This window comes from Mus caroli, chromosome 12 (genome assembly GCF_900094665.2).
Source record: "Mus caroli chromosome 12, CAROLI_EIJ_v1.1, whole genome shotgun sequence".
In the NCBI taxonomy this organism is placed as follows: Eukaryota; Metazoa; Chordata; class Mammalia; order Rodentia; family Muridae; genus Mus; species Mus caroli.
The window spans coordinates 95,390,098-95,399,065 of record NC_034581.1 but is presented as its reverse complement, the minus strand read 5'-3'; the positions used below and the strand labels follow the sequence as shown (position 1 = coordinate 95,399,065).

Genomic DNA, 8,968 nt, shown 5'->3' with positions numbered 1-8,968 from the left:
AGAGAGAGAGAGAGAGAGAGAGAGAGGGTCCAAATATTCCCTCAATATCATTACCTTGTGACCAAGCGTTAACCCATAGAACATTTTGGAATACTTATATAACCAGAGTGCCTGGCTTGTTGAACCTTGTAGAGAATTACTGGTGAGATGAAGGAGAAGGTCCTCTCCATAACAAAGACCAAGATGGGTCCCCAGGCAACAGGACCATCCCTTCTTCATCAGCCACCAAAGACCCAAGATCACAAAGGATGATGTCTCTCTAATGAAGTTGTCCAAAGATCCAGAAAAACAAGTATAAATCAAATAGAGCCCAGTGCCACTGTTTCTGGGTTCTCTGGGTATGGAGGGCATAGGCTGGGTAGTCATGGGCAGTCTGACCAGCCAATAGGCGCTAATCTAGCAGCCCATCACTGCTAGGATTGTTGGAACACTTCAAATACTGCAGCCAAGAGCTACCTGTAGGTTTGATAAAGAAGAGCCTGAGGGTGAAGCTGCCCTCCAGCAGGCAAGAAGCAGAGCCTGGGTGAGATTCAAGCCCAAGGGATACATCTATGGGGACATGGAGCAGAGACCACCAACTGTTCTCAATTTCCACTCTCCCCTTTCTTTTAGAAGGAGAACCCCTAAGCTACGATTTATTCAGACATCTTTAATTGGCACAGCTGGAGTCTACATTTCCCAGATTCTCCTGTGGTGTCATGCGCCCAGGTACTGGTCAATGGGATATGAGTGAAAGGACAGTCCACCTGCTGAATTTATCACTCAGGAGGCTGTCACCTCCATCCCCTCCCTGTCTTCCTACAGGCAGGAACAGAAGGGGGAAAATGTGAGGGAACTTTGAGAACAGGGAGTCAGAGGTGGAGGAAGCACGAGCTCAGGATGGTCCAGTGGGCCAGAGTAGCTACCCTCCCCTGCACCGACCTTCTGCCCCTTAGCCATTAGGTGAAAGCAAACCATGTTCTAGCCCCTCTGAGGAAACCCATTTTAAGAACCATCAGTTACAGCTTATCCAGTGTCTGGCTAATAATGTCTTCCTCCAAAGTACTGATAAAATGAGAGCAGATTAGTATTTACTGAAAACTTACCACATGCCAGGAGTTGCTCTCAACACTTTACACGCACCATCTCCTGTAACCCACACCTGCCTCCCAGATGAGGGCTTTGGTTCCATTTTGCATAAAAGGAGATACCGTGCTCTAACTGATGGCATGCCATTTTTGGATGACCAAACCCACAGTCTAACCCATGTATTCTGGAATGAGATGCTATCCTCATTCACTGTGTTTTAGAGATCTCTTGTAGAGTTCCACATGGTCAGAAAGACACGGTTCAGAGCCAACGAGGCTCTTCTGCAGGTAAAGGCAGTTGCCAAGCAAGCCTGGCAACTTGGTTCAATCCCAGAATGTACACAAAGGTAGAAGGAGAAACCAACTCCACAAATTTGTCCTCTGCCTTCCACAGGACATTGTGGTACATGTATGCACACATACAATGATTTAAATTTTAAAAAGTAAGAAAACATGGTTGGATTTTTCAGAGACCTGTGCCCAAATGGTAACCTCAAAGCTGCAAGTCATTTAGTGTCTCCACAAGTCAGTTTCCTTCAAGAGAGTCTATGAGAGGAACCGAGCCACTGGCCTTCTGGAAGGATGAGAGAGATTTCCGGATGTTGAAGAATGCTTTAAAAGCTATAAAGTGAGGTACAAGTGATGAACTGCCTTAAGGCAGGCTGGAAAATCCTTAAAACCCAAATAACAAAATGCACTCTATTTTTTTTTTTAAATTGCAAATACCATCTAGCAATTTGGCAGATATCCTAGAAAGCCTGTAAAAATCTGTCAGGGAGAGGGGTACATTTGGATTTCTACATCTGTCATCCTTTACTGAAGAAGGGAGATTTAATTGAAATGGACTGGATGCGTTCAGTCCTCTGTACCTGGTGTAGGCTTGCGGTGCACACCACATCCATACACACATGCACACGAACACCACACACACATGTGCACAGAGGTTTGTGGGACCGTGGACCGTGCCAGGAAACTTGGTAAGGTTAAGTGGGTTGGAAGCCCTGGAACCCAGAGGAGTAGATTGGAGCTTCACTTGCTTCCTACCCGGCCCTGTCACGTGACCACCCTCCCTCCTTAGACAGTAAGTTTTTCTTCCTGGACATTCCTTCCTGCAAAAGGTTAATCTCTGATTAACCTCCAGGAGGTGGAATGCACCCATTTTCCACAATGAACAATCAATACACAGTTTGGAACCAAGGACTGTCTCTTTCTTCAAGAACAGCTGTGGGGAGCACGGAGAAAACCTTCGTCTACAGAGCTGCATGGCTTAAGTGTCCCACAGAAGGCCCCTCTGCTCACCGCTAAGCTTAGGACGACTCACCACCACTGAATTAAGCTGGCATTCCCCTTTCCCCGGCCCAGGACTCCTCAGCTCAAGGGCACAATTCTGCTCCCACTTCTCCTTGACCCAGCAGTGTCTAGATGTCCAGAAGTTTAGGAACCCCTGGCCCTGTGGAGCCCCTACCACACCTTCTGTTCCAGGCACCTCTGCGTGGTTTCCAGGGGCGACTGGACACTCGGGAGTCAGGGAACTCCAGCTTTAGACTCCACATCTTAGGTTGTGTTTTCCCACCCCCTGAGCGATGTATCGGCGCTTCCCTCGAATCTAGCACCCAACAGTAGGTGTAGGGTAAATGCAATCTACAGTCTCCCATGTTTCACTTGCCCAACTGGTGTTCCCACGCCCTAGCAGCTGGGCGAAATGCGAAACCACAGAGGTTCTCGATAGAAAAGAATCCTTATTAGAAAGACCAGGAGCAGCAGCAATCTGCCATAGCCATGGGAATTCACCAAGTCTAGAAACTGGGGTGGCACAAGGAATTCAAAGGTTCCCAATTCAAGTGAGCCGGGGACTTTAGCTGCATGTTGACACAGGAGTCCTATGTGACAGATCTTTCAGGTATGCCCACGAACTTCCCCAAGGTTTCTTATTTACCCACACATATACATCACGCCAGATCAAGGACCACCAGTTGAGCTCCTGGGATTCAGTCCCCATGACAGAAGGAACAGCTGAGGTTTTAAGGTTGTTCTGATATGAACTGCTATTGGAGGCTTGGTTCCCTGTAGGCAGTGTTTAGGGGCAGGGCCTATGGGAGGGAATTGCATCCTGTGTGCTTGGACCTCAGCAGTGGGCTTTGGGAGGTGGTGGGAACCCCTGAAAGTCAGGCCTCTTTGGAGGAAGTTGGTACTTGGGGGTGGCCTAGGGATGGGCTGTTTTATTTCAGCCCCATCCTTGCTTGGCCCCATTCTCGCTGAGACCCGTCCTCACTTGGCTTTCCTGGCTGCTACGAGTTGAGCTGCTTCCGTCTCCCACCTGCTTCAGCCATGTTGAAAGATCCTGGAGGGCTACGGACTGGATGGATGGAACCTTTGACATCATAAGCCTAAGTAAACTTTTCCTCCTTAACGTTGCTGGTCAAGGGTCTTGTCATATGAATGGGAAGCTAACACAAAAATTCTTTATCGGAAGGTGTGCAAGCCCAGTTTAGCTTTCAGCTGGTTCTATCCTGCCTGTCTTTCTGCCTCAGTTTCCCCCATCTGTTTAGTGGAGGATGCTTTCCTTCTGCTTCTTGCTCCTGGCTTTATTTCCCCCTCCTTTGACAGTGCTTAGCTACTTTGAAGGAACAATGCTCGCTCCTTCTCTCCCTTCTGGACCAATCAGTGCCAACATGCTGCCTCCTGCCCTCCCTAGCACACATACGTGTTCATGAAGTCAGGAAGATGGCTGTTAATGAACCCTAGGTTAATCACACAGATAGGAAGAGACTTCCCAGAGTCACAGGGCTCTGCCTTCTGCACAGGTCAGAGGGTTTGCCCCCCACCCTCACCCCCACCCCCAGCCATCTGTGACAAGGGAGCCTTGGCTCCCGCAATGGGGACTGAAGCAAGCTCTCAATGTGAGTTTGCCTCACCCGCAGCAATCATCTCTCAAAGGCAGAGGGAGGCACCTTAAGCCCTGTGGTTATCTGGCCAACACCCCTAGGCCTGCATTGGCTTGGTCTGTCCTCCCCTCATGCCAGCCCTGAAGTCTCTGCCACTAGCTTCATTCCCTCCTCCCTAGCAGGCTGTGGCCCAAAGTTGGCAGCCACTCAAAGCTATGATTTTAATTTCCCCTTCTTTGCTCTCACATGATCTTGGGGTTCTCAAGGTCAGGAAGATGTCCTGAAAGGCCATCCCAGGAGGGTGGAGAAGCATTCCCACAACTCATGGTCCCCAGTGTCATATGCAGAGGTTTGACTTTCAAGGGGAGGCCCTGGTGGCTTCTAGCAGAAAGCCTGTTAACTGATTTTGGCCTATAGCCCCCTGGGAGCAGTTTCCTCAAACCCTTGGGCTCAGATAGGGTAGGGTGGGGTGTGTGGATGTTGCCTAGGGCAGAGAACTATGCCGCGTTCACGTTCCCTGCTGACTTACTGTTGAATTGAGATGTCTGGACTAGAGTCCACACACAATTCTTCCTTTTGTTTCCTCAGCCTTGCAGAGCGAGCTTCCTTCTGAAAGGCATAAAGAACTCTTTCTTCAGCTCACAGGGGCTTCTGGGGCTGCCTGTCGCCACCGCCACTGCCACCAGCTTGTTCTGCCCGGCTCAGTCTCTGATCTACATGCCTAGGCCAGCCCCAGGCACCACTGGCTGCTACAGCTCTGCTACCCTGCAGCCAATGCTCTCAAGGCCTGTACCGGGGTGGTGACTTCCATGGCAGGATGCCAGTCCTGGTTCTTAAAGCCACAGAGCTGCTGGTGGCTGGAAGAATGCTCTAAGGCTAATTCCCTTTGCGGGACTTTCTTGCTTTCCCTGGGCAGCAAGGAAGCATGATGACACAAAGGCATGGCCATCATTACCCACACGAATGGAAAACCTGCTGCAGTAGGGTGGAAGTCCCAGAAATTCCAATGTCACAGACCTAGGAACTCACATAAGCCCTGAGGAGTTTCACAACTACCCTGGTGATTCCTGTGTGAAGCCAGACTCTGGGATTGCTGTCTGTGCTGTCCAAATGTCAGACTGCACTGGGTCATTTGAGGTACAGGCGAAAATGCAGGTACTGATCTGAGAGTCAGGCTCTTGCGGATCAATGGCTGCTGGCCCTGGGGCTGTGCTGGGTTAGGCACGGGTGGGTGCAAAGCCTGGGTAAATTGCTCTCCAGCATTCAATGTTCCCTGAACTCATCTGAGGCTTAACTGAGGTAATAGGAACACAACACTAGGCCAGTCTCTAGCACTCAGACTATGCTTGAAAGACATTGGCAGGCCTGTGTGTGTGTGTGTGTGTGTGTGTTTTCCCCTCCCTTGGTCTGAATGTTTCCTGTGAGGAAGAGCAGGTTCTGCTTTCTCTTGCCTCAAAGCTTTCAGGACTTCCCTTCAGAGTCAGCATTAATCCCAACCATACAAGGTTCTAAAGCAGATAGTGCCAGCCTGTTCCTGTGGCTTCACCTTCCCTATCTCTCCGGAACCTCATACCCCACCCCAGCACAAATCACACACGTAAGCACAGTGCAGGTCCTTTTGGTGCCAGGCTTGGCATGTCTCTTCTTGGGTCACTTTTCCAATTCTTTTTCTCCTGTTGGTTAACTTCTTCCCCTCCTGGAGGAATTGGGATGGGCGTGACTTGCCCTTTGTTATAAGACAGCGAGAAGACACCATCTGCACCCCACCACCACCACCAAAACCAAAAAAACCAGACTCCCACAGGATACTTGAATCCACTGGCACCTTGATCTTACTTAGACTTCCCAGTCTTAACTTGTGAGAAATAAATTTCTGCTGTCTACAAGCCATCCAGCTTGTGGTATTTTGTCATAGCAACCTGAATAAATGGAGAAAAAGACATTGTGCTGAGTGAAATAAGGAGAATGTCTTAGTTAGGGTTTTACTGTGAACAGATACCATGACCAAGGCAACTCTAATAAAGGATAGCATTTAATTGAGGCTGGCTTACAGGTTCAGTCATTATCATTAAGGTGGGAGTATAGAACCATCCAGGTGGGCATGTTACAGGAGAAGCTGATAGTTCTACATCTTCATCTGAAGGCTTCTAGGAGAAGACTGGCTTCCAAGCAGCTAGGATGAGGGTGTTAAAGCCCAGGCCCACAATGACACACTTCCTCTAATAAGATCACACCCCCTCCAACGAGGCCACACCTCCAAATAGTGCCACTCCCTAGACCAAGCATACTCAAACCACCACAGAGGAGTCCATAGTTCTACCTGTAATAAGGTACCTAAATCAGCCAAGGTCATCACTGGGACAAAAAGTAAACCAGTAGATAGGAAGGTGTGGAGGAGGAAACTTCCGAGTTACCGTTTAATGGGTCCAGACTTCAGTATAGGATAATGAAAAGGTTCTGGAGATGGACACAGTGACAACGGTTGTGAAACACTGTAGATGTAACTCAGGCAATCATGCTGCCATCATACAATAGCTTATTAGATATCTAAATTTTAAGAACACGCCTAACCTGTACCCCTCAGGAGGCGATGGTTTGCAGATGGCAAATGTCCAAGGCCTGAGGAAAGTGTGTCCTTTCCACTTTTCTAGAGGCTTAAGGATGAGACTTGGAACTCCAGAAAGTAAGACTGCGCGGTTGACCAGAGATGCAAAGAATGCCAAATATTTACAGATGGATTCTTTGGCGGATGTGACGATGTAGGCAAAAGTTCTAAGGGGGAGAAATATCTCAACACTCAGTGTCAGAATACACTCTGTAGGGAGAGCAATCGCCTACATCAGAGGAATATAGAGGTACAGTCAGTTTACCTAGAAGTCTCCTTGAGTAGCATTAAAATCTGGTAACAATCGCATGCTCACAATTGAAAGGTCAGGTGATGATTAGAAGGGCTCAATGGGAGGTAGAAGTAAGAATTCAAGACTTTTTTCCCCCCTCAAACCTAACTAGACAGGAAGATTCTAGACACCATCATGTCTTTATTTTCCTCCAAATTCGTATGTTGAGACATCCACCTTCCATGCAATGGAATTTGAGGAAACACTTAGGGCTAGATGGGCTCCTGAGCGTGGGTCCTTCTGTGATGGTGTTAGTACCTTTGTCAGAAAAGATACTAGAGAGCTTCCCTTCTTAACCACATGAACACCATCCACATACCACCACCACCACCACCAATCGCAGCCTGATACCCACTATATATTCTGATGTTCCTCTGTCTCAGGGCTTTCCCAACCAGCAGTCAATACCTCCCAGTGACAGCACAACCCTAGGGCCAAAGCAGAGAGCAGGGCAGGGCTTCCTGTACCCACTCTGTAAACCTTCCTGCTTTTCCAGTGCCTGATGGCACCTGCCAGCCACTCTCCCCTGCGTGCTAGGCTCATTTTCCTTTGTAGAAAGGCTAAGCAGCCTGTCTCCAGTCTTGTGAATCCAGCCACTCTTGAGTCTCTTCAGGTGTCAGAGCCAAGGAGATAATGGTTCCTGCTGGAACAGGGTCCACGTGACAGGAGATATATGTGTGTTTGTACAAGTGAGCTTATGTGCAAGAGACCCAGGGTTTGCCATTTTCCAAAGTTCATTTCTTAGCCACAAATAATGCCCACTGGCACGGTAGCGCTTCCTGTTTTTCACAAATTAGTCATAGTAAAAACAGAAGGAGGCAAAGCCAGGCGGTTACTGAGTCTGTTTGCCTGTGGGGAATGCTGAGTTCCTCTGGTGTAGGGCAGGCAGAGGAGACCTGAGGAAGGCAGGGGTAGCCAGCTTCCTTCTGCACCCACTGCTGGCCCCGTGCCTCAGGCTCAGCCTGCTCAGTGAATTTCCTGACTGCCCTTTGCTCTCTGCCTTCTTCCCACCTCTCCACTGCCTCCATGCCAATCATCCCCAAATGGTGTCCTGCTTATATCATTTATTTGCTCCAGAACCTCCAATGGTCTTTGTACTGACCAAAGAGTCAAGTCTAAAGACTCAACCAGGCCTTTCTCTGGAGACTCTGACCATGCCCATACCAGCTCTGCTTCACAGGGCCAAGAGGGCACCAAACAGTTCAGTAACCATACATGATAAGACCAAGTTTTAAAAAGCCAAAGTTCATACAAAAAGCTCCGTGGTGACAAAATTGTAACTATGGACAGAGGTGTCCCCACGTCACATTCTGTTCTTCTGTTCTCTTCACAGAGCTTCCTGGCTGGGCCAGCTTGGACCTCCTTCTCAGGTGGTACCACCTCATCTCAGAAAACTCTCTGTGCCTCTGCTCACACAGACCTTTCTGTCTTTTGGCTCCATTCATTTCTTAAACCTTCCTTGCCATCATCTGCTGTCTGGGTTCTAGTTCATGTCCTTTGAGAACTTTCAAACTCCTTTAGCAGTGGCAGCTGAGAGGGTTGGGGTGTAACTCAGTAGCAGAGTAGATGATTAGCCTGCTTGAAACCTTGGGCTTGATGGAAGGAGGGAGGGAGGGAGAGAGAGAGAGAGAGAGAGAGAGAGAGAGAGAGAGAGAGAGAGAGAGAGAATATTCTAGGAAGGACAGATGTCTAGGCTGGTATGTAGCTCATGAGTGGATGCTTGCCTAGCATGCATGAAGTCCTAGACTTGATTCTCACCACCACATAAGCATGTCTGGTGCTGTACACATGTAATCCTAGCACCAGGAGGTAGAGGTAGGAGGTTCAAAGTCATCCTTTGCTACACTGTGAGCTTGAGGCCAGTATGGGTTATATGAGATTTTGTCTCAAAATAAACGAACAAACTATATTAGAGGAGTACTTCCCGACCAAGGCCTGACCTGGCCTCCCTGTGAGGTCACTCCCTGGTCTCTGTTTCCCAGGCCCCAAGGGGACCTCTCTTGTCTTGCTTCAGTTTCTGGCAACACTTACCATCAACAGAGGCGTATGCCTATGTCTTTCTCTCCATCTGTTGCCTGATTCTTCAGCTGGAATCTGAGCTTCCAGAGCAAGGCTTTTC

The 8,968-nt window shown here is 48.8% G+C and overlaps 1 protein-coding gene across 3 annotated transcripts in view; it reads right to left on the bottom strand.

The window, feature by feature from the left end:
• Dglucy (D-glutamate cyclase) overlaps positions 1-4,734 on the bottom strand; it is a 91,007-nt gene extending 86,273 nt beyond the window's left edge. For 2 of the 3 annotated variants that reach the window (XM_021178972.2, XM_029484363.1), the window contains exon 1: positions 4,482-4,715. The gene's annotated coding sequence lies outside the window, so the exon portion shown is untranslated. Of the gene's footprint in view, positions 1-4,481 lie in introns of all 3 variants that reach the window. The other variant, XM_021178971.2, reaches the window with a different exon arrangement.
• Positions 4,735-8,968: the final 4,234 nt, after the last annotated feature.